The sequence below is a fragment of the Chroicocephalus ridibundus genome, chromosome 26 (assembly GCF_963924245.1).
Source record: "Chroicocephalus ridibundus chromosome 26, bChrRid1.1, whole genome shotgun sequence".
NCBI classification, from domain to species: Eukaryota; Metazoa; Chordata; class Aves; order Charadriiformes; family Laridae; genus Chroicocephalus; species Chroicocephalus ridibundus.
In genome coordinates, this window is record NC_086309.1 from 236,708 (window position 1) to 258,651 (window position 21,944).

Genomic DNA, 21,944 nt, shown 5'->3' on the forward strand with positions numbered 1-21,944 from the left:
CCATAAACCTGACGCTGCCAAGCCCACCACTAAGCCACGTCCCTCCGCGCCACATCTCCACATCTTCTAAATCCTTCCAGGGACGGTGGCTCCACCACTGCCCCGAGCCGCCTGTTCCAAGGCTTGACAACCCTTTGGGTGAAGAAAAACTTCCTAATATCCAATTCAAACCTCCCCCGGCGCGACTTGAGGCCGCTCCCTCTCATTCTATTACTTGGGAAAAGAGACTGACTCCCACTCACCGAGGCATCCCCAGTACCTAAGGAAGGCATTTAACCCCCCTTTTACCTTTTATTTCCTTTTTTTTTTTTTTTTTTTTAAATATCTGCACCTGCCAGTGCTTTATAATTAACAACCAATTAACAGATACCCCTAATTCCTCACCTGGCACTGGTTGCCCATCACCGAGGTGGGGGTGGGGGGTGGGGGATGCTGGTGCTCTCCAGCCCACGGGGAACGGGATGCTCTGGGGGTACCCACCATGGCGGGGGGGGGGACACACACACACGACACCGCGTCGACCCCTCCCCGTCACCGCAGCGGGGCTGCGACCGTAGGGCGGGGCGGGGGGGTGCCTCCTCCTCCTCCTCCTCCTCTTCCTCTTCCTCCTTCTCCTCTTCCTCCGCCGCCGCTGGGCGGAGCCGGGGCGGGGCGGCCCCTGCGGCAGCGGCTCTGCCCGGCTCCGCCGGCGCGGGATGTTCCGCCGCTGCGGGATGTTCCGCCGTTCTCCCGCAGCTCAACCGGCCATGGAGGGCGGGGGAACGGCCGGAGCGATGCCCCTTTAGGCTCGCCGTGGGAGAGGTGAGCGCTGGGGATGGGGGGGGGTTTCACGGAGGGGGGGGTTTGGCGGCTGCGTGGCGGGGGGAAGGAGCCGGTGGGGTGCGGGATGCGCCGATCCCCCCCCGCCCCCCCGGCATCCTCCTTTTACCGGCATCACCGGCGGGCTCCCACCTCCCCCCCCCCCCCCCCGTTTGCCCTCCGGACTTTTTGGCTTTTAACCCTCTCAGCACCGTGTAGGGTAAGAACAACGCGCGGAGGGACAAGCTCAGGGCGACGGTTTGGTGATTTATTATTATTTTTTTCATCATCCCACACCCCCCCCCACCCCGGAATAATTCTTGATAAATTGAAAAATTCCAGGCCAGGTTGGTTGGATGGGGGGCTTGGAGCAACCTGGTCTAGTGGGAGGTGTCCCAGCCTATGGCGGGGGAGGGCGGGGGGGGGGGGGTTGGAATGAAATGATCTTTAAGGTCCTTTCCAACCCCAGCCCTTCTAGGATTGTATTCTCTGAAATTGCAGTGTCATTGTCAGATGTGCCTCCCCCCGCCGCCGCCGCCACCGGGCTGGCTGTTAAGGCTTCGCCCCGAAGAGAGAGGTAGGATCCACCCTTCCCGCCGCAGGCACGCGTGGATCCCGCAGGACGCCGCTCCAGCCACCGCATTTGAAGCGCGAGGTGGCTGGAGCGCATTTTTGCGGGGCAGAGAGGTTCCCAGTGGGCAGTTCGGAGTCATCGGGATGATGGTTATTAATGCTTTCATCTGGCTTTTTTGCAATTTTATTTTTATTTTTATTTTTTTTCCCCCCCCTTCGCTTCTGGACGGCGCCGTACGCCTGCTGGGGTTCGCAATCCCATTTATTTTTTTTTTAAGAATTTTTTTTTTTTTTTTTGGCGGGGTTGTGTTTCCTTTACGCGGTGCCACAGCCCGAGGACGGGCGTGTTGCGGCCGGGCGCGAAAGGCCACGGCGAGCTGGCCGTCGGCAAACCGGTGTTTTAACGTCGGGAGCGAAACAACCCTTTTAGGCTGGTTCGGTCCCCGGCGTGGAGCGCCGGGCGCTGCGGTTCCAGGGGAGCGGAACCTGTCGCGGTCGGTCGTGGCGGGGTGACAGCGTTGTCATTGAGACCGGTTAAGGTGATTCTCCGCAAGCCAAATAGCGAAAAGACTGCATGGACCGTGGAGCCGGACTGAGTTTGCTCAAGCAGGAGGAAACCTCCTCTGAGAGCAGTAGAGGAATTGGGGGAATCAGTTGGAAAATGGGGTTGTGTTTCAGCAAAGGAAGATTTGGTTCTAATAGAGCCCTAAAATCTCCTGAATTTTTTTTTATTTATTTTTTTTTTCCTTGCATTCTGCAGCTGGAGGTATGCGAGTGAAAACTCTCGCTCTGAAGCGTGTTGGGTATTTAATCTATTTTTAAACCTTAAAAATACCTTCTATAGTCTTAAATAAAAAAAGCAGTAGTGGAGAGTGGTTGCACTTAATGCTCAATTTTTTAATGTGCCTGGATGATCATAATTCACAGGCAAGTGGCCATTATTTCCCCCTCCCATCTTTTAATGATTTAGGAAGAAATTATATGTTTTTAATCTTCTGTGTGATTTTCCAGGTTGGTAACCCGGGCGATTCGGAGATTGCCAGCCTCGCCGCAGGCAGTGCAGCATTTTTTTTTTTTTAAATTTTTTTTTTTTTTTCCCTTCTGATGCCGTGGCTGGAGGATGTTTCTCCAGCACAGCGCTTGCTTGCCGCGCTTGCCGCGAGAGGGCCCATTCCACGCCTGGTTTTGGGGACGTGCACGTGGGGACGGAGCGGGACGCTGGACCCACGCTTTCCCGGGGGGGGAAAGGGCGTGTGGCATCTTATCCCCAAACCTGGCGTTCGCGCTGCCGCTCCTAGGGCTCGTGGATCCGTGCTGGTTTCGGAGCTGTCAGGATGTTTTTAGAAGTGGATTGTGCTATGGGAGGTGTGAGGAGGACGTGGACCTGTTGGAGCGGGGCCAGAGGAGGCCCCGGAGATGCTGGGAGGGCTGGAGCCCCTCTGCTGTGAGGACAGGCTGAGAGAGCTGGGGGGGTTCAGCCTGGAGAAGAGAAGGCTCCGGGGAGACCTCGGAGCCCCTTCCAGTCCCTAAAGGGGCTCCAGGAGAGATGGGGAGGGACTCTGGAGCAGGGAGGGGAGCCATGGGACAAGGGGCAATGATTTCAAGTGAAAAGAGGGGAGATTTAGATGCAAATTCTTGGCTGTGAGGGCGGTGAGCCCCTGGCCCAGGTTGCCCAGAGAAGCCGTGGCTGCCCCATCCCTGGAGGGGTTCAAGGCCAGGTTGGACGGGGCTTGGAGCAACCTGGTCTGGTGGGAGGTGTCCCTGCCCAGGGCAGGGGGTGGCACTGGGTGGTCTTCAAGGTTCCTTTCCAACCCAAACTGTTCTGTGATTGTTATAACCCTAATGCTTGTGGCGGAGCAACGAATTGCTGGAAGAAGTCCCACGCTCCTGTAGCTGGGGTTGCCAATGCTTTTGTTCAACACCTTCTATCGGAAACGAGCGGCGTGTTTAGGATGCACGTTGTTGCCATGGTAGGTCGTGTCCTATTTGGAGCTGGCAGGTGTGAGCTTAACAGTGAGTTATGGGCATCATTAAGAAGGCATTCCTGCCGGCGGGTTGGCGTGCGATGTTTGCGCTTCCAGTTTGCCGGTCGCGGCTGTGCGCCGTGGAGTTTTTGTTCTTGCTCCAAATGAGGTGTTCAACATGGGGTCATCAGGGCCGGGGGAGGCGGAGGAGGAACTGTTAGATTAGAAAAAGGACTGTTACGATCATCTCGTCTCTCCTGCTGCCAGAAAACTCCACCAAAGAGTTTCTCCATCAAGCTCATTGATGCTGACGAGGGTGGAGGACTGCTCTTCAGAAAGAGATCCATGATCCTGGTCTGCAGAGCAAGGGAGAGGTTCCAGCGTGTCCTGTGGTGCCAGATACTCCTGTCGACCTGACAAAGGGCCTGGATGGCTGCAAGACAAAGGTCTCCAGGGGTGCTGGGCTGTGGATGCCAGGAACTTCGCATGGCAGCTGGTTTGAAGGCTAAATTAGTGACTTTACAGCCTGAGGCATAGCTGGTGTTGGCTCCTGGCAGAAGCAGCACATTCAACTCTCTTGTTGGCCTCAAGAGCAGAACTTTCTGCTTGGGTAGAGCAGGTTCTGCCGTTCCTGGTAGCGACACGAATAGGCCGGGTTGCTTCTTGGAAACGTGCTCCCAAACAAGCACGGACCATTCTCACGTCGTGTTGTCTCATTGTGTCTTGGCCTTTTTGGTGATGGAAGGTTTTGGGTTCTCTCCCAAGCAGATGGTTTGGTGTGGGTTTTGTTTTGTTTTGGTTTTATTTTTTTTTTTGGATGTCTGAAATTCAACCGCAAAGGAAGCGGTTGTACCCACCAGCGTCCCCCACCTTTGGACAGGAAATTGTTCCAGAGGGTGGTTTGTTCCGAATCAGCCCTTTTCCACCACTCCGAGGAAAAGGACCCCCATAGCTGAAGCTCCTGGTATGGCTGAAGGGAAGAAATTGCAGACTTCTGTTACTTCTTTTTTCCCCAAAATGGAATTTACTGAAAATTACCCTGCCCTAACTCCTGGGGTTTTGTTTTTATTTTTTGCGTCTTTCTTGCGAAAGCTTCTTTTTCGTTAGAACATCCAAAAAAATCAGGCAGGGGATTTCAAGCTTTTCCCATCTCTTTTCAACCAGCTCTACTCCCCAGTTCTGGCGGTGGGCGTTTGGAGTGGGTTTTCCTACAGGCTGTCAATGAAATGCCGTGGTGACAGCTTCTTGGCCCATCAGGCTGATCAGGTTACTCCTTCCTTGATTAAAAAGTCATACAATTTGCTCGAATTAATTGGGTATTAAATGATTTTTTTTTTAATAGCTATATTATTTCCTCCTCCCCCCCCCCCCAATATTTTCTGTGCGCACCAGCTTGGGAGGCTGCGAGGAGACACTGAACAATCAGATGATGCAGGTGGCTTTCCAGGTGGGCTCCTTGTTTGGTCTTTGGATGACGTAGGAGGCGGATGGACAAAAGCGAAGTGCTTCCTCTTGCATCTGCGGATACAAGACCAAGACCATCAGCCTCAGCTGATCCTTGCTCCCCATCACAGGAGAGTTTTAGGGAACGATGGTCGTGGTTGAAACGAAGGTGAACTTCACAGCGCGGGCCAAGGAGTATTTTATTTGCTGCTTGAGCTCCACTCGGCTGCAATGGGACTCCTACTTGTTGCTCCTGCTTTTGCCGTTGACTGGGAAGGGTTCGCGTGTTGGTTGTCCCTTAGAAGGGATAAAAATCAGGCTTCTGGCAGAACACGGCAAGACAAACCCCTCTCCTTGGGGTTCACAGACAGGCCACGCAGCGATCCAAAATTGTGATTTCTGTTGATAATTTTTTTCCCCCCTTCCAAGTGCTGGTTGCCAGCCTGCTCCTAGGTTGCCTAGGGCAGAGAGCATGAATTCACAGCAGATGTCTCTCATTTCATTTATTTTAGAAGTGGGGGGGGGGGGGATGGAGGAGTGGGAAATCATTCTCATCTGCATGAGACATTTCTCATTCACGTAACAGGGGAAACGTTCCCGTGGATTGAATAAAGGGAGTTTTGTTGCAGTGGGAAGTACTGGACAAAGGAAAAGGCTCTGTAATCTCAAAAGAGAAGAAAGCCTTGCTGATTTTCTTAGAGTGTTTTTTTAAATTTTTTTGTAAGGAAGAGAATCTTCGCTTCTCTGATCCAATGCTAAGCTCCGTGTCCTTTTCTAGAAGAGCAATTAGTCTGGGAAAAGTGGCGACACTTGGCCCCAGAGTGACAGGAGTTCACCGTGAAGCAGACTGCCTTTGAAATACGTGCGTATTCTTTTTCTAATGAGTAACAATCACACTTCCAGACAAATTTCAGGGATCACTGAACCTCTGCTGAGCCCCACCGTGTGCACTGAGCACAACCCTGCAAAGACCTAATCTCTCCTCCGTTCGCTGGCGTTTCTGCTTTCGCTTTTCTTATTCAAAGCTCCACTGTTAATATTCTTATGGATGCTCCGCGACACCCAGCTGGTTTCCACCAAGCTTTGTGGTATAAAAGTGGGAAGTTTTTGTTAAACTTTAGCCTCACCCAATCTTAGCAGGTTGTTATTGTCTAAGGTGCTTGCATACCCTTTACAGGGTATCTAAAGGAAGGGTTTTGTGGTACCTTTGGGTGATTCACATCTTTAAGTTTATCGAAGCGATTGTGCTTGACTTGGTGACTCTCCTTAGCGTTCCGAAAAATCTCAGCAATATCAGAGCAGGTTGTGGTACTTGGGCACATCACAAGTTGGATGTTTCCTGCTAGGCTGGTCTTTCAAGAGTGCAGGTGAGGTTGACCTCCACTTGCCTTTGAACTTCACGAGTTGGGAAGTTCTGGAGTTGCGGGAAGGAGTGGGAGTGATGGGAGGTGGGAGGGAGACAGACAGGCAGCTTATTAAAAAAAAAAAAAAAAGAAGATTATTAAATTGCTATACTAAAAGAGTTAATAGCTTGTGCCCCACATCGCTGACGGGTTGGTGGTGGTTTTTTTTGGTGTGTAACGTGAGGTGGAATCAACTCTTAGACACGTATGCTCTGGACTTTGGAGGCGTATTTGCCCGTCTGTTTTCTGGGATGAATGCTGGGAGCCCTGGCGGTGACGAAAATAACGTGTATTGATTGGAAAATATCTTCTGGGGTCCAATTTAGCAAAGTCGGCAACTTGATTTCAAGCACAAGTGAAATCCGCTTACCACGGTGGACAAAGAGTAAATGAAATATGTGTTGGTGCAGAGACACGTGTTCTCAAAATGCACCGAGCGGGAATGTTTCTGTGGGAATCGGTGTCTTTCTATTCATAGTGCCTGGAAAACACCTTCTGTCTATCCCAGTAAAATGGTGATGCAGCTTCTGCTTTGACTCTATATCTGCAAGATAGAGATGGAAGGTGAAGCCTGACTTTTGTATTGGAGGACGACCTTCCATGTTTGTGCTGAAGTCTCTCTCTCTGTGTTGCTGGCTTACTTAGATTATTTTGCCAGATGACCTTTATGCTCAGAAAGAGCTTCTTTCTCCTTTTTTCCCCCTCTTTGAAAGTGGTTCAGCTTTAGCCTATCACTTTAGGTCATGCCTGAAGCCAGAGAGAAGCACGATTTGGGGGTTGGACTTAGATGACTCTTGGAGGTCCCATTCCACCCTAAGTCACTCTGTGGATTCGTGGTGTGTAACAGCCATTAAAACTTCAAAGCCGTTAAAAAACCTGTTTTCTTGGCGCGTGCTGTGCTAGGCTTTTATAATTCTGCATAATAAATAACGATGGGAAACATTGCTTTTTGCGATGCGTTTGCCTGTCCGTGCTGGTTGCAAGCCAAGTCTGGGCAGGAGGTCGTGTAATGACATGATCCGAAACTCAACCTGGTGTGACAAAGAGTGTCCCCGAGCGTGGTGCTGGCTGGGGCTAGGACTGCCCCAACCCCGGCTGGTGGGTCCTGCTGGGAAGCTGCTTCGCGTCCTTCCGCTGTGTAACAGGGGGAGTCCTTAAAACTGGCCTTTGTGAGCGTAAGCCCTGCCCCGTATATTGGTTAAACCTGGAAAAAGGGCTGAGAAAATGGCATTTGGCACCAGCTGATAACCTCCTGCAAGCCTTGGAACTGCTGCCCTGTTGTGCCTGGAAGTAACGAAGGTTGTTCTCCAGGAGAAAACCCCGCAAATAAAGGCCGGGGCCACTTGGCAGGAGGTCTGAGGTGGTTGCAAAGCAGCTGAGCATCCTTGGGGAGCTGCGAAGTTCAGCAGCAAAAGGGCAGCAGGTTCCCCCCGTTGGGGCCTCGCAGGCATTTCTTTGCTGTGGAAAAAAACCAACAGGGTCAAACAACCACATATTTCCTTTTCTTTGTGGTTTTAAAACACTCATCTCTTTCGACTCGTTGCGAGAATCGAACCTGTTTCTTTCTACTCCCTCCGCCACCACAAGAGACGTGAGGTGTGGAATCGCTCTTCATTTCCAGCTGGAACGAAGCACGGTTCCTGGCACGGGTTCCCCGGGTGACGTTCTCACGGATTCGGAAATAGCCCGGCTTGGAGCCGCCGCCGAGGCTAAAATACGCGCAAACCCTCGTCTTTTCAGTGCAAAGAGAGCATGGGTTCCTTCCTGCTGAACACGCTTGAAACAGCGAGGCTGCTTTGAGTGGTTCTTGTTCCCCTGATGGCATGTCAGGAACACTATTTTCTTATTGGACAGGGGTCCTTGGAGCAATGCGATTTCCATTTTTTTTTTTTCCTTTTTTTTTTAGGCTGAAAAATGAGGCGGGTAGGATGAACTCCTGCATGTAGAGCTCCACGCTACCCATCAAAGGCATCGGGGGTAATGCTGCCTTGGAGAAGGCTGTTCCATCTACCAGAGGCTGATTATTTTCGTCGCTTCTAATGATTCATTAAACCAGAGCTGGAATTTAAGAGGAAGTTGTTTGGGAGTTGGTGGTTTTTTTTTTTTTGGTGGGTGTATTTTTTTTTTTTCCCAGTGCTAATGGGAACTTGCTCGAGGGTTGATGTCTGCGTGAAACGCAGCTTCACGCTTTCTTCAGGCAAAGTGGGTTACAAATGCTTTCGGTCTTCAATATCGGGTGTATAAAATCACTGAGCAACACAGAAGAGCGTGGCTCGCTCCTTCTTTCCTGTGAAATACGTTCTAAGCGTATGGAGAAGGTGGATGCATTTTTGGGCTTGTCCTTTCAAACTGACCAGGCGCGTGGCAGCCTTCGGATGCGAATGGAGCCTCTTAGCACCTGCAAAAGAAGACAGATTATTTAGTTGGGTTTTTTGGTTTTTTTTTACCCCCCCCCCCAGCTCTTCCTTCTCTGGCTGTAATTAGAAGCCATCTCTGCGTCTGAAATTACAGACTCTTCAATTCACAGGAGAGCAGATCCCTTTCGCTGAATTCCCCAGGATTATTTATTGCCGTCGGCGATGGAGAGAAATCCTAGAATAGTGTTATTGCTTGGCACTCTGAGATTATTACAGAGCTACGGAGTTTGCTGTGATGGCACATTTTTCTTCTTATTTTTCGGTCGTGAAATGCAATCTCCATAAGCGATGCTAAGCCAGGTCAGGAGCATTGAGTTGTCTGTGTCTGTGCCTGCTTAGAGCTGCTTTTCTTTGTTATTTTAAGCCCAAAGTGTGTGTTCTTAGTTTCATATGATTTGTTTTGGGGTTTTGGTGGGTTTTTTGGTGGTGTGTTGGGGGTTTTTTTTTTGTTTTTTTTTTGTTTTTTTGGCATCAAAGGTGTGGTCTGGGGTGGCTAGATTATCCTTATTGAAGAGGAATTTCAGGTAGATGGATATAGAGGTTGAATTTGTGGGTATTTTCTTAATAGGCTGAGCACCAATGAGCAAATAAACATTAGAATTTCTTATTTATTAGGCCCAGTGCTTCCTTCTAAAACACAGCCCCTTAATCCTTTGAATTCCCTCGAATAGCAGGATGCCCCAGGGCTGGATGTGTACGTACATGGCTTCCCCCTGGTTTTGTATTTCCCAGGGATATTATTTGCATGAGAAGGAGTTAACAGCCCAGCATTTTTGTGCTGGGATTCCTGTGCCAGAATGAATTGGCCTTTATTCAGCGGAGGAATGCGAAGAAAAAGGAGAGCCGTGGCTGCTGCTTTCGCCTGGCGTTGAAAAAGCCAAGGCCGTTTGACCGTGGTCTTGACCCGTTGTTGGCTGGGATGTGTAGGAGAAGGACCTTTGGCTGTGCCTGCCCTGCTACGCTGAGAAAGCCGTTGCCTTTTCTTGCAGCATCTTTACCTTTCGGCTTCTACTTGCTTCACCTTTTTGACCGAAACCTCCCAAAACTTCTTGCTTATGGATGGCCGCAAGCCAAGCGTGGCACGGCAGCGCTGCCCGACCACGCGTAAATGTTTGGCGCCCGTTCCGAAATACTTGGAGCCATTTCATTTTTGCCTTACTGCCTCACCAAACGCTCAGGTTACCGCATCGCAGGTCTGAGCGTCCGTCTTTTAGATCAGGTTTTACCCCTGAAATATTTTTCTGGAGTTGCATTTTAGGATGGCTGATGTCAGCAGCAAGTGATTTGTTGAATTTTGCCTTTTTTTTTTTAACGTGGAGCGCCATCTAGGTCAGAGGGTTGCTAAGCTGGATGTGTTGCCCAGAAATTACTTGTATTAAGGAAAAAAACCCCACACTTGTAATAACGAAGAAAAAAAAAATAAATAAAAAGCTTGGTAAGGCTTTGGTTCTTCATGCCACCACTCCTATTCCAAGGTACCTTCAAGGGTCTCCTCAACCTGCAGCTTGAGGCCCTTGTGGAGGTTTAATTCATTCTCATTTTGAAGACTTAAATTTGTTCCTTTCCTCCAATTCTTCTCTTTTATTTTTTATTTTTTCATTTTTTAATGAAAGCGTTCTTCCCTGAGTCACCGTAACTAAGATCTGAATTGCAAATTATGTTCCATCAGAGAAAAAGAGGGGGTTCCCCAACCCCCCTGACTAATCATACCCAAGCAGAGGAAATCAGTAGTGCTATTAAAGGAGCCAGAATGGGAAAAACAAATGAGACTGGGTGCTTTTCCCGCATTAATGTAACTGAAAAGCAGGGCTTAGCTCGCTCACTCGCTTTTCTCTGAAATAAAATGCCTCTTCTAGGAATATTTTTATAATAGCGCTGGGCTGCATGCAGTTTCTGAACTCATTCCTGTTGGCTAATTTCATAATTTCTTCCCCTGAACTTCCAATTTAGCACCCACACCTTACTAATTAGCAGCACTGTGAGCGCTGACGGGGAGCTCTTTGGCAAACTTGGAGATTTCAGACAAGTGTTTGGCTGAAAGGGGCGGAAAAGTGGAGGATGCAGAAAACGGAGGTACCGTGAATTGTTCAAATGGCATTTAGGGGTCCTATTCCTCCTCCTGCGCTTAATTAGAAATGAAATCTGCTTTTATACCACATATGTTATGTATGTTACTTATATATGCACCACTTAAGTGGTACCTTTCTCTGCCAGAAGGTTACATGTCGCTTAGCAAGCCACCTTGGTTATTATTTTGCAGCAAGATAAAAATCCCCCAAAACGAGCTAGGGACGATGACAAGCGGCCCCCAGGTTGGAGAGAAGAATTCAAAATCTGAGTTTTATTTGGGGGAGGATGGGCACAGCGAGAGCTGGATACAGGCGGTGGAGGGAAAGAGCCTGTGGGGTGTATCCGCAAGAATCGGCGGTTTGATCTGTTTGACCTTGTGGCTTTAAAAACGTAGATTGACCCCGAAGAGTGAAAGCTTCCGTCCTTGTCCTGCTGGGTTTGGGGGAAGGGCTGGGGGGGTTTTGTGGGTTTTGGTTTTTTTTTTTTTTTGGGTGTGGGGGCGGGGAGGTGTCCCTTTTTTTTTTTTTTCTTTCCTTAATTTACTTCTCTTTCTTTGTGAGGATGTGTTGGGTGTGCGGTGGATTTTGGGGTTGAGTTTTGGGGTCGTTTTTTTTCCTATTTGGTTGTGGGGTGGTTTTTTTTGGTTGGGTTTGGTGGGGCTTTTTTTTTTTTGTGGTACGGGTGTTTTTTCGTGTTTGTTTTTTTTTTTAATTATTTTTTTTTATTATCTATATCTGCAGCTGCCCTACATAAGCTGCTTAACTTTGCAACCAGAGGGTGGGCTGCATCTTTCCCCGGCAGGGCCTGGAAGCTGCCTATGTCTGGCCACGTATTTGTTTCTTGAAGGAGGAATGAGCTAAGTTTGGCTTTACCACTTCACGTGCTCCCCAAAACGAGTAAAGCTACTCCAGGTCTGGTTCCGCTGTGCAACGCGGCGCGCTGCAGAAACCTCAAAATTATTTCTGAAGCCAAGTTCAGCTGTGTCAGCGTGCCGCTGGAGGTGAATCAGCCCTGACGGAGCCAGAAATAATTAACCTCGGGTGCAGAGCTGTGCTAACGCAGCTGCACCTCAGTGAATTTACGGCGTGAGCAGCTCTGTGCCTGAAGAAGATATTTTCTAGCCCGTTTGGACTTCGCGAATCCTGTGCTCCGCCGGGGCTGCTGGAGACGTGCTGGTGAAGGAGGTGAGGTCTCGCAGGAGATGCTGTTCCCGCTCAGACCTCCCCACCCCAATTTGAAAGGAGGTAATGCTGCTCGGATGGCCTTCTGTTCTTTGGAAAAGTCTTTCTGCACCAGCAAGCGTTGGCCACATGGGAATTATTTGGCCTGTTGTTTCTGAGTTTGGTGGTAGGAGGAGAGGGAAGATGTTGAAGTCATCGGCGTGATGGTCTTTGAGCAGTGACTATGCGAGACTGCTGCAAGTGGAGATATATAATATATATATATAAAATCTTGCAAACTTGTTTGGGACCTGGGTGGCTTCTACACTTGCCATGGTGCTAGAAAAACATAATGTCACCTACAGAGTGTCAAAGTGGACCTTCAAAGCTTTGTTCATGTATCTGGAGACCTTGGAGCACCCTTGCTTTGGTGCTTGGCATAGTTCATGGATGTACCAGGGCAAACTGAATGTGCCAAACCAGGGGTGATGCGAGACTGGGAGTGCGTGAAGGCATGTTGGTGGATCCTTAGCCACCTTATCAGTGGATAAGGAACTGGCTGGATGGCCGCGCTGAAAAGTTGTAGTCAGCAGCTTGATGTCCAAGTGGTGACCAGTGATGAGTGGCGTTCCTCTGGGGTTCCTCAGTGGGATCAAGGGCACCCTCAGTGAGTTTGCCGATGACACCAAGCTGCGTGGCGCGGTCAACCTGCTGGAGGGGAGGGATGCCATCCAGTGGGACCTGGACCAGAGGAACCTGGACAGGTGGACCTTGAGAGGTGGGCCAGTGCAAACCTCGTGAAGTTCAACAAGTTGTCACTGCCCCATCCCTGGAGGGGTTCAAGGCAGGTTGGATGGGGCTTGGAGCAACATGGTCTGGTGGGAGGTGTCCCTGCCCAGGGCAGGGGGGTTGGAACTAGATGATCTTTAAGGTCCCTTTCAACCCAAACCATTCTATGACATGGGAATGACCTCAGTTGCCACTGCAAGGTTAAATGAAGGGGATGACGCTAAATTTCCAGAGAAGGCTCTTGTGGCCGCCTTCATACCGTTCAATGGAAGCAGAGTGTGGTCTTTAAATGATTTTGCCCACTTTTTCTGCTGCCTGCGAAAAATGTTATAGCAAATGAAACATCCGAACGTTTTGTTTTCTCAGCAAAATTAGATGTTGAAAGGTAAGCGGCTCTTGGGCCAGGCAGTCAGAGACCCAATTAAATATACGGCTAACAGATTGTATGGCCTGATAGCACACCATGGGAGGAAATAATGGGCATCAGCAGATGTGGTCAGCTTACAGCTAGACACGCTAAAGATTTTGCCCTCTGGGAGGAAGTCGGGTAATATTTCTTCTGCGGTGTCTTTGTTGTGGCTTTTCTTTTTGGGGGGGGGGTGGTGGTGGTTTGTAGGTGGGTCTGGGGTTGCACACAAGGGATGTGCAGGCTTGGAGACCAAAAGGACGCGTGTGTCGGTGGCACCTGGAGCATCCCACTGAGGTGCACTGTATAAATATGCAAATAGCTCGCGTGGGTGCCGTGGAGAAGGGCAGGTGGAGACGGGCATAGTTAAAGCGGCTCTTCCTGTAGGTATGCCGTAGGTAGCTGGGAAAAGAGTTTATTTTATGTGGATATGTGTCTTTCTGGTGGGTGCTGTGGGTCTTGTCGCTGCTTTGTGCTTACTGGATGGACGCTTTCCCTGCACGTTTAGCAGGGAATTTCCTCTGTCATAGAATCACAGAATTGCTGAGGTTGGAAGGGACCTTTAAGATCATCGAGTCCAACCTTTAGCCTACCCTGACAAAAGCCACTTCTAAACCATGTCCCTCAGTGCCCCATCCACCCTTTTTTTAAACACCTCCAGGGATGGTGAATCCACCACCTCCCTGGGCAGCCTATTCCAATGTTTAATAACCCTTTCAGTGAAAAAATGTTTCCTAATATCCAATCTAAACCTCCCCTGACGTAACTTGAACCCGTTTCCTCTCGTCCTATCACTTGTCACCAGGGGAAGAGGTCAGCCCCCATCTCTCTACAACCTCCTTTCAGGTAGTTGTAGAGGGTGATAAGGTCTCCCCTCAGCCTCCTCTTCTCCAGGCTAAACACCCCCAGCTCCCTCAGTCGTTCCTCATAAGGTTTGTCCTCCAGACCCCTCACCAGCTTTGTAGCCCTTCTCTGGACACGCTCCAACACCTCAATGTCCCTCTTGTAGCGAGGGGCCCAAAACTGAAGGCAGTACTCGAGGTGGGGCCTCACCAGTGCCGAGTACAGGGGGATGATCACTTCCCTAGTCCGGCTCACCACACTATTCCTGATACAGGCCAGGATGCTGTTGGCCTTCTTGGCCACCTGGGCACACTGCTGGCTCATATTCAGCCGGCTGTCAACCAACACCCCCAGCTCCTTTTCTGTCGAGCTGCTTTCCAGCCACTCTGCCCCAATCCTGTAGCGCTGCATGGGGTTGTTGTGTCCCAAGTGCAGGACCCTCCGGAGTCTGCAAGGACATCTCCGGAGGGAGTGCATTTGACAGGGTAGTCATTTTCCGAAGGGATGTACCCCTCTCCTGGAAGGCGCTTGGCGTCAATCCGCCACGGCAGACCTGAGGATTGCAGGGCTTTCTGGTGTTTTGCCGGGAATGCTTTGAAAAATAGCCGCGTTTGGTAGCGGAGGCAGGGAGAAGGGCCGGGAGAGGCTTATCTGGACTGGCAGGTTGCGAGCTGCTGATGTACCTTTCTCCCTCATCTTGTGACGGGGTGAGAAATAAGTCCTATTAAGGTGATAACGCTACTAAACCCAGACATGTCAGCACCTGGGGAAGAGGCCGGAGTGTTTATCAAAATGCGCTTAAATGTTGTCAGCCTCCAGCCTCCGCACCACGGTATTGGAGAGATGCCTGCCCGTAATTCCGCATCTACAGAATTTGGACAGCCCATAGGCGCCGTGAGTGACGGCTTACGGAGCCTATTAATTACGCGGAAACCAGATTTGCCCTCTGGGGTTGATTTGTCTTTGGGCAAAGCTCGTGTAGGAGGAATTCATTCCTTTACAGCTTTTTGGAGCCAACCGGCCAGCCGTGAGCGCCGGCGGTAGAGGTGTGGGCATGGAGGTGGTGTCTCTTCACCTGGTCTGGTGGGGTCAAGGCGTAGGGAAGCCCTTGCATGGTTCATTGCTTCCTTGGGTTTCCAGCAGCCGTGGGAAAACCGCTTCAGCCCTTTGGGTTTGCCAATAAGATCTCCTGAAAGGGGGAAAAGGGGAAGGTGCCGCGTCGCTTGGCAAAGGCAGCGACTGGGATCCAGTAAGGGCTACGGACACTCAGCAGAAAATCAATTGTACAAGGAGCATACGGGAAAGATGGAAGCAACGAGGCAATAGCAGGACCAAAAAAATTCAACGGGGGCCGTGCTGCGTCGTTGTGCAGCCCCACAAATGCTGCAGAGGAAGCTTTCCGCGCGTAAGTCTTAACCTGCTGGAAAAGTGGCACAATTTTTCTTCTGCTTTAGCGGGTTTTTTTGTGGGGTTGTTTTTTGGTTGTTTTTTTTTTTTGGCTCGGCACAAGGCTTCCCAGCTACAGTCTTGGGGAAGATTGTCGCTTTGAGAATAAGGTCAGTTCAAGAGGATTCTGGCTGTTGAAATGCAGCTAATTCAGTCAGACGCGGCCACCCTGGGGTATCAAGAAGCTTCTGCTCTTGTATGGTAAATCTCAGTGTCAGAGTCTTCATTACTTTTTACTCACTGGAATATAATCCTCCCCTAAAATGCTCTGAGAGATAAGATCGTGCCCAGACTTTCAGGTCTGCTTTTACATTCGCATTTTCTCTGTGGCATATGCTCTATCAGGAGCTATTTGCCTTTGTCTGGGAGCTTTTTGGGGGGGGGGGGGGGGGGAAGACTTTTCTGCATCTCAAAGCATATTTGACTTTAACAAGAGGATGGTAATGCCTTTCCTGATAGATGCTGCATCTTTTAAAGTTGCTTTCTTGCGTGTATAATAGTCATTATTTCTCTATCTCATTTTCTTTCTTTTCAGCTGTTTGCAAGGGTTTTTACAAAAGCTGATTCACCAGCGACTGCCATGTAACACAATAGTTGCTGCCTTTTAGATGGTGTTAAAATGAACCTTTAAAATTGTGCCTATAAACCACCAATTTATCAAATCCTCCTGAAAAAGAGACTGTCAAAGCAGGGTTTTTTTTTTTTAACATGTTTATTGTATTATTATTAAAAGCTTGCAGAATATATGTTTATACTGGGTGCTTCTAGCTTGCATCCGCATCCCTCAATAAAACGTCTGAGGGAATTTCAGGGATTTTAAATTTTTTTTTTTTTTCCTATTTTTTCCCTTTTAGATTCCCTCCCTTTTTTTTTTTTCTTTTTTTTTCCCTCCTCCTTTCCAATACGTTTTCTAGTGGCGTTCGTGCGGCTTTTGCTGCAAAAATTCAGCACTAGGAGTATTCTGTCAAGGTGCTCGTTAACCTTTGAAGCAGGATGAATTCTAAGGGGAGGCGGGGAGGAAGTCACGAGCTGGGACCCGGAGGTTGTCGCCAGCTGCAGAGACTAACCGGGCTTGGCGCAAGCGGGATTTTGTTTGCAAGCGCGTTGCTTTCCCTTCCTAGGAGGGGAGAGAACAAAACGCGACGCCGTTCAGCAACGCGTGCTTCCTGCGAGCGTTCGAGCTATTAACTGTGGTAAGCGTGGAGTGAAAAGCGTGTCTTAGACTCCCTGGAAAAGCAAAAGGAAATAGTAGAAGTAGTTTAATGGTAACGGCACAGTTGCCGGAGACCCGTCGGCTCATCCAGCTAGCGAGGGTGCAAGACTTGTCAGCTCCCCGAAGAGGACGACTCGCATCCTGATGGTGCAAAACCTTGCCTGGGGAGAGGTCTTCAGAGAATGGTTTGGGTTGGAAGGGACCTTTTGAAGGTCATCTAGTGGAACCTCCCTGCCCCAGGGACCTTCAACTAGATCAGGTTGCTCAGAGCCCCGTCCAACCTGGTCTGGAATGTTTCCAGGGATCTACAGCCTCCCTGGGCAATCCGTGCCGGTGTCTCACCACCCTCAGCATAAAACACTTCTTCCTTAGATCTAATCTAAATCTTCCCTCTTTTATTTTAAAACCGTTACCCCCCGTCTTATTGTACCAGGCCCCGCTAAAACGTCTGTCCCCATCTTTCCCGTAGGCCCCCTTTAGGTACTGGAAGGGGCTCTGAGGTTTCCCTGGAGCCTTTCTCTTCTCCAGGCTGAAAAACTCCAACTCTCTGAGCCTGTCCTCACAGCAGAGGTTTTAAAATAAAGAAGCATAAGGACTGCCACGAGTTTCCAAAACGCTGGGGGGAAGATGGAGCTGGAACTTGGGCTACGAGCGCATCCTACGGCTGGTAGGGGACTTAGGGGCCTGTCGGTTTTTACGTGAACCCGATCAAGAACTTGGGACATCATCCCCTTTGTGGTCTTCTGAGATGCGCAGAGCAAGAGGGCGGCTTTTGCGGCCGTAAATGTCTGAGCCAGCTTTCCTGGTTGCTCTCTGGCCGGCGCCATGGCTCGGTGCCGCGCGTAGCTTTGGCAGCAGAGCCGTCCGACAGCAGGATGCTCTGATGGCCAAGTTGGGGGGTGCACGGTCTCCTCGCCACGCGCGCGTCATCTCTCCTGGCCTTTCTCGCTTCCTGGCTCAAGGACGATGTTAGCGAGCATCCTTTCCTTAGACATGCCCTTTCTTACCGTTTACGGGACGTCTCTCGGTGCGCGCGGTTGCGTATCAAAACGCAATAGAGAGTTCTCCAGTGGTTTGGGAATGACTGAATTGAGTCAATCTGCACGCAGGGGGAGGAGAACGGAAAAGTTTGGTATTTTAATAAGGTAGATGGGAATAACGGTCTCAACCGGGTTAATGCGCCAGGAATTTGGGTTATATTGGTAGCTTTGACACGAAGCGGTGGATGTAAAGCAGAGGTGGAATGGCAGGGCTGCTTCTCTCGATGCGAACTTATCTTGCTTTGCAACGTCAACTTTCACAGCTCGGCAAATCACAGTGATTCCCATAGAGGTTAGCTGTTTTCTTTGGTCACGTATATTTTTTATTTTTTTTTTTCTTCTTAAGCCAACAGCTTTGTGGCATTACCTAATTGGCTTTAACTTTGAGGGAGTTAAAGCAAAATAAATCCCCAAATGGATGACTTTGTTCAGAATGAAAATGCGTTCAGTCATTATAGATGAGCGGAGTTGGCTAATCCTGATTTGCAGCCCCTTAAATTGGGATTAAAAGTGGTCACACGAGGATTAAGTGCAGTTTAAATAATCTACTAGGAATGTAATTCAGATTAAAAAGCTTGTGTTGTAAAGGCAGTGCGTTTTGGGTTATGGCACCCCTGCGTGGCATGCCCTTCCCTTTGCTTTTCAGAATGAAAAGTAAAACATTGCTGTAAGTCACAAACTGAGTAGTCATTCCCTGGCAGCTTTTCGTCTTTTGTATTTATTTATTTATTTATTTTTTTCTTTCCTTTTGGATTGCGCTTTGTGATGTGTGTTTAAGGCATTCCACGTTTCTCTACATTGTAAAAAGAAGAAATCTGTAAAGAAAACGTTCAACCTATTAGATAATCTGAAATCCAGCCTTGGTTGGGATGGAGAAAAGTAAATAAACTAGGAAAAAATTATTTATTTGTTCTGCATGCTAGAAACTGTGTTATTATTCAATAATGGGACATTACTCATCCACACAGATGGTGAAGTAAGATGAGAATAGCAAGTGTTTTGGTACTGAATGGGGATAGAATTGCTGAAGATGCCTTCTAGTGGGTTTGCTGGGAATTCAGACTGAGAAGACCTTCCACATTGTCATTCCAGCTGGAAAAATATCTCCTCGCAGGCTCCGGAATGGATGTCATGTGGAAGTATTCAATTCCATAGGCATATTTTTTTCACTTTCCTCCAGTGCAGCGACTTTTCGTGTGCCTCAGAACTTCTCTCCTGTATTTCACGCGGAGGGATGCTGTGATTGCTGATGCTGACACATACGCCGAGAGCCTAAACTTGCCTTGGTGCCCATCTAGTACACTTGGCAGCCTCCTGAATTGTCTTCTGATTCATTTTCGTGCTTAGGATGTGCTGGTTCTAAACCAGCTTCAGAGATTTGGGGGTCTGGGCAACAAGGATAAATCGTGATGCCCTACAGTGATGTGTTGAGAGACGGCCAGATGATGCACCAGTTTGTCATCGTGTTTTTTCAGAGGAAGCTTGCTAGCTTGCCAGATTTATGATGTGTGTCAAAACTGTGCAGTCTCTCCATTTTTGAGGCAGCCCCTTTCAACCCCAGCGGGTCGCGTTTGTCACACGGACGTGGGCTTGGAAGAGACCTTGGTTTTACCTTGCCACCTCAGTGTAGGCTTCAGCTGGTACCACGGGGGAGAGTGTGATGGTCAAGAACTTAGATGGCTCTCATTCGTCACTGTCGTGGGTTGTTGGGTGAACAGACACGTCCTTCAATGATAAAGAGAAAGGATTTAGCTTTACCTGATGCACTGTTTTCTCTGCCTGGGAGAACAGAGGAATTTTGCTTCAAGGGTTTCATTAACACTTCTCAAGGTGATATAATCATTTGTGTGAGAGCAGGAGAACTTGCTAAAGGGCTTTTAATGAGCCCTCTCTCCTGTAATTTCAGACTGCAGCCTGGATAGTGCTTTCCACGTGCTAAAGCAGCGCTCTCGATCCCAAAATAGCACCTGGCTGTGAGCTGAGGGGTCATTTTGCACCACAGCGAAATAGCAGAGGAGCCCCCAGAGCTTTCCGGCAGGTGACATAGGTGTTACCTGTGGTGTGGACTCCCCTGCTGAGCGTGGGCAGTCGGGTGTGGGTCTGTCACACTTGTCACATACTACCCTACAGCGTCATGCCCTTCTCTTCCCATTTATTGAGCCTCCTTCAGCTGTAGCACCCTCCATGCACTCCAGGACTGTTGCTTTGCCCTCTTCATGTGCTCGTAGCCTTGCCCTCTTCAGCTGCCGTAATTATACACCACAAATTGCAAATTGGGACCTCTCCGCTGTAGTGCATGTATTCTTTGCCTCGGTCGAAGATGTGACTTGGATGCTTCTCTCAACAGAATGATGAGAGAGCGTCTATGTGTCCTGCTTCGGCCTTTGAACTACCCTCTGCTTCCCGGATCATTAATCCATTATAGTATTTAGATAATTCATCTTGCCCTTGGCAGTATGATATTAAATATTTGACGCTCTCAGAACTGAGGACACGTAAGCATCGCTCAACAGAGGGACGATTTCTTTGTCAATGCAAGAAAAAACGTGCCTTGCGTGACATTCTGCAGCGGGCTTGAGATCCAGCATTGGTGGCACGCTCCGAGTGAAGCCCTACCCAAGAGCAGCAAAGCTGCACTGGTATCTCTGGTATCTCTTTCCCAGTCAACGTCTGGCTTTTGCCATTTGGAAGCTTGATAGCAACCTGCGTTGCACGTGTAGCAGGCGCTCTGCTTCCCAGCAAACCAGCTGAGCTTACGGTAGCCCAGGAGCAGGAGAAGAGTCTTGTGCCAGTTGTGTCCTGAATGACTTGACGTTGGAGATTTTAGCTAGGTCAGCCTCAAACTAGGGTCCACCAGGGATCTCACAGAGTCACAGAATGGCAGGGGTCGGAAGGGACCTTTGGAGATCATCCAGTCCAACCCCCCCTGCCAGAGCAGGGTCACCCAGAGCAGGCTGGACAGGAATGCATCCAGGTGGGTTTGAGTATCTCCAGAGCAGGAGACTCCACCACCTCTCTGGGCAGCCTGTGCCAGGGCTCTGGCACCCTCAAAGGAAAGAAGTTTTTTTCCTCATGTTGAGATGGAATTTCCCGTGTTCCGGCTTGTGCCCGTTGTCCCTTGTCCTGTCACTGGGCACCACTGAGAAGAATCTGGCCCCATCCTCTTGCCATCTGCCTGTTAGATATTGATCAGCATTGATGGGATCCCCTCTCAGTCTTCTCCAGGCTGAACAGCCCCAGGTGTCTCAGCCTTTCCTCGTCAGAGAGGTGCTCCATTCCCTTGATCATTTTTGTAGCCCTCTGCTGGACTCTCTCCAGCAGTTCCCTGACTTTCTTGAACGGGGGAGGGTGTGCACAACTGGAGGCAGTACAGCAGCTGTGGCCTCACTAGGGCAGAGCAGAGAGGGAGGACAACCTCCCTTGACCTGCTGGCCATGCTCTTTTCAATGCACCCCAGGAGACCACTGGCTTTCTTGGCCACAAGGGCACACTGCTGCCTCGCGGTCAACTTGGTGTCCACCAGAACTCCCAGGTCTTTCTCTACAGAGCTGCTCTCCAGCAGGTCAGCCCCTAACCTGAACCAGTGTATGGGGTTATTCCTCCCCAGGTGCAGGACCCTGCACTTGCCCTTGTTGAATTTCATTAGGTTCCTAACCTCGAGAGTGGACAACTTGTTGTCCTCTTTCTGCTGAGCCCACAGTCAACTGGATGGCGGTCGCAGTTGGATTTGTGTTTTGGATGAATGCTCCCCCCGCCCCCCCCAGCTTTTTCAACATCCGTATCTTGTGGAGTTGAGCTTAGTTAGCCCTGAGCTGTCGTCTCCTCTGACTCTTAACCACAGGGAGATGTTCGTAGTATTATTGTGCCAAGTGCTTTTCTGTTTTGGTTTGGTTTGGGTTTTTTTTTTGCAAAGGATACTGTTAGAAGATAAATGTTGTTTAGGAGATATTCACTGCAATTAGAACTACAACAATAACCTAGATTTACTGGAGCGGTGCAGCCATTTATTAAGCCTAAGTGTGCAGGTCCTTAATTTCCTGTTGGGGTTTTGTTTGTCTATCGTTCTGTTTGTGCTCGGTGTAATACCAGGAATGGGTTCTCTGCCAGAAACGATTCAGAAGATATAGTGTTCCATCCATGAAAACTTCAAAGAAAGGGTGTTGGGTTTTTTTTCCCCTTAAGACAGAGTACTTGGTGAAATAGCCCCTGGTTTTCTGAGAGACACATTTGAGTGTCTAAAGATGTGATGAAAAATGTCTGATCTTGCTTGATCTTCAAATTGCAGTAACTTCATTTTTCCTCATTGAGACACGAGCCTTCAGACTAATTTAGTACATCTCGCTCCCTTAACAAGCTACGCTATTATTACTTATTTTGAT

General features: G+C 49.3%; 1 protein-coding gene across 6 annotated transcripts in view; it reads left to right on the plus strand.

Moving 5' to 3' along the window:
• The first annotated feature begins 626 nt into the window (after nucleotides 1-626).
• LOC134507687 (leucine-rich repeat and fibronectin type III domain-containing protein 1-like protein) overlaps nucleotides 627-21,944 on the plus strand; it is a 71,046-nt gene continuing 49,728 nt past the window's right edge. For 5 of the 6 annotated variants that reach the window (XM_063318488.1, XM_063318484.1, XM_063318485.1 and 2 more), the window contains exon 1: nucleotides 627-801. The gene's annotated coding sequence lies outside the window, so the exon portion shown is untranslated. Of the gene's footprint in view, nucleotides 802-8,745; nucleotides 8,899-21,944 lie in introns of those variants that run through there. The other variant, XM_063318487.1, reaches the window with a different exon arrangement.